Below are 3,368 nucleotides of genomic sequence, written 5' to 3' on the forward strand. Positions count from 1 at the left end.
GCTGCCAGGCGGGTCTCGAACCACGGGCTCAGGCAATCACTCACCTCAGCCTCCCAAAGGTGCAGGATTACAGGCTGAGCCACCGAGCCCAGCTTGAAACTCTTTTAAAGCTTCCTTTTGCCAGCAGAGTCAAAATCAAGTGCAATTTACAAGGCCCTTGCCCATTGGCCCTTGCCTACCACTTGAATTTTATTCCTTCACTTTCTTGCATGGCAATTTGGTCCTGTCTTTTTATTTGTGGATTGGAGAATGTTCCTTTTTTTTTTTGAGTTGGAGTCTCCTCTGTCGCCCAGGCTGGAGTGCAGTGGCACAATAACGGACACTGCAGCTTTGACTTACTGGGCTCAGGTGATCCTTCCGCCTCAGTCTTCCAAGTAGCTGGAACTATTGACACGGGCCACCACGCCCAGCTAATTTTTTTATTTACTATATAGAGATGAAAACTCACCAAGTTGCCCAGGCTGGTCTCGAACCCATGGGCACAGGCAATCCTCTCTCCTCAGCCTGCTAAAGTGCTGGGATTATAGGTGTGAGCCATTGTGCTGGGCTTTTTTTTTTTTTTTGAGTAGGGGTCTCACTCTATAACCCAGGCTGGGTGCAGTGGCACGATCGATCATGGTTCACTGCAGCCTCCACCCTCTGGGTTCAGGTGATCCTTTTGCCTCAGCCTCCTGAGTAGTTGGGACTACAGGTGCGTTCCACCATACCTGGCTAATTTTTTGATTGATTGTAGAGACAAGGTCTTGCTATGTTACCCAGGCTGATCTCCAACTCCTGGGCTCAAGTAATCCTCCTGCCTCAGTCTCCCAAAGTGCTGGGATTACAGGCGTGAGCCACTGTGCCTGGCTGTTCCATGTTTTTTTAATACCTTTCTATCTATGTACAAGCTAAGCCTTATGCACTAATACATGTTTCCTGCCTTGTCCACTGATCCAAATCTTATTCGTCCTTCAAAACTCAATCAAGGAGGTGGAGGATGCCTTGAGCTGTCGTTGTGCCACTGCACTCCAGCCTGGGCGACACAGTGAGAACTCTGACTCAAAAAAAAAAAAAGGCCCAATCAAGTGCCAATCCATTCATCCATTCAGTAAATTCCGAGCAGCTACAATGTTATAGGCTTTGTGCTAGGAGTTGGGAATTGAGGTAGTCATGGTGAGGCATTGAGTGGATCCCCTACAGGAAGAAGTCACTGTCTAGCTGGTGGGAGTGTGGTCAGCAGAGAACCTCCAGTGGCCAGTGACGTCAGGGTCTGCCCCAGCTGCAGAGACCTGCCTTTTTGAAGGTTACACCTTCCCAGGGCTACTCACATCTGGCAACTGAACAAAAAGGGGAATGTGAGATTCCTGAGCTTCCTGCCAGGCTGGTAGAGATTTTGTGGGGCCTGCATTGCAGTATGGCTTTTCCCTCCTTTTTTTTTTTTTTGAGTTGGAGGTCTCATTCTGTCACCCAGTCTAGAGTGCAGGCTTTTCCCTTTACCCAATCCTGCTTCACCCTCTTTCCTTTACAGATACTGATGCCTGATAATTGGGTACCCCAAACTCCATCTAACCATCTCCTTCCTTCCTTCCTTCCTTCCTTCCTTCCTTCCTTCCTTCCTTCCTTCCTTCCTTCCTTCCTTCCTTCCTTCCCTTTAGTTGTCGAGTTGGAGTCTCTCTCTGTCACCCAGGCTGGAATGCAGTGGCACAATCATGGTTCGCCAGAGCCTCCACCTTCTGGGCTCAGGAGATCCTTCCACCTCAACCTCCCAAGTCACTTGGACTCCAGGAGTGTACCACCCACCTGGCTAATTTCATATTTTTTTTGTAGAGAAAAGGTCTCGCTATGTTGCCTAGGCTAGTCTCAAACTCCTGGGTTCAAGTGAGACTCCCACCTTGGCCTCCCAAAGTGCTGGGATTGCAGGCATGAGCCACCATGCTCAGCCTACCATCTGCTTTCTTGACAGCATCACCCACGACAGAGCTACTGTATGAGTGAACCAGAGCCCAGAGCTTTGCTTTAGTGGAAAGACAGAAAAGTAAATAATTAAACAAAGGAAATCATCACACTGGGGAGGAACTGAGCAGGGAGCTAGGAGGGAAAAAAAGATTGAGCACTACTTAGATGGGGGAATCAGGGCCCCTTTTGGAGCAGGTGGCTTGACGCTGAGATCCACAGGCAGACAGGGTCCTGGGCAGAAGGAACACCTAGTACCGAGGCCCTAAGATAAGCCCCTGCTGTGCCTGAGGGATTCAAAGGGACCACTGTGCCTGGAGAGAGGCTTATATACAAGATGTACAGGACTGGCAGGGGCCAGATCACACAAGGCCTCCTGCTAAAGGTCTTCACTCTGTTGCTCAGGCTGGAGTGCAATGGCACAATCACGTCTCACTGTAGGCTCAAACTCCTGGGCTTAAGCAATCGTCCTGTGTCAGCCTCCCAAGTGGCTGGGACTACCGTCATCCGCCATCATGTCTGGCTAATTTTTTTGATTTTTTTTTTGTAGAGACAAGGTCTTGCTGTATTGCCAGTCTTGAATTCCTGTGCTCAAGCGATCCTCCCACCTTGGCCTCCCAAAGTGCTGGGATTACAGCGTGAGCCGCTGCACCTGACCTAAAGGTCTTTATGCTCAGAGTGGAAAGCTCTTGAAGGATTTTAATCAGAGGGTGAGGTGGTCTGGGTTCCCTTCTGATGAGATGACCCTGACTCAGGCAGTTGGGGAAATAGGGCGCTATGTCCTGATACAGTGATGTCTTGGAAGGAGTAGGGTTAGGGCTGGAAAGAGAGGGTAAAGCCTTCTCCGACGGGTGGGTCTGACTAGTGACAACTCTCCTGTGTTCCTCTCTGCTTCCCTCTGTTTAGAGTACACACCATATGGTATTTTAACTTTGCAATTCTTCATTTTCTTGTACGGTGGCCCCTTTACTTGATTGACCTCCTTTAGGGCTGAGGCTTCTGCCAGCCAAGGTAATTAATGCTTGCTCGACCGGAATCCCTGGAATGAATGGATGCGTGAGGCCCTTGCGTCATGTGGCCCTTGGGGGCCCGTGGTGATGCCGGTGCTATCCCACTCAAAGGTGCCTCAACACCGTCAAGAGCACAGGTTCTAAACCAGCCACTAATAAAGACTTAGCAAGTACATTACGGCTTGTCCGTGTGATGAAACATTGTGTAGCTGAAAACACAGGGAAAGGAGATCTTCTGAACCGATAATAAAATGATCTCCAAGGCAGGCTGCAAAGGGGAAAAACAAGACAGAACAGAACAAAAAAGAGCAGAAAGCCCATCACTTTGGGAGGCTGAGCTGAGTGGCTTGCCTGAGCCTACGGGTTTGAGACCAGCCCAGGAAACTTGGTGAGAGCTCATCTCTACAAAAAAAAAAAAAAAAAAAA

The sequence above is a fragment of the Carlito syrichta genome, unplaced genomic scaffold, assembly GCF_000164805.1.
Source record: "Carlito syrichta isolate Samal-C Ts95f unplaced genomic scaffold, Tarsius_syrichta-2.0.1 Scaffold306469, whole genome shotgun sequence".
Taxonomy (NCBI): Eukaryota; Metazoa; Chordata; class Mammalia; order Primates; family Tarsiidae; genus Carlito; species Carlito syrichta.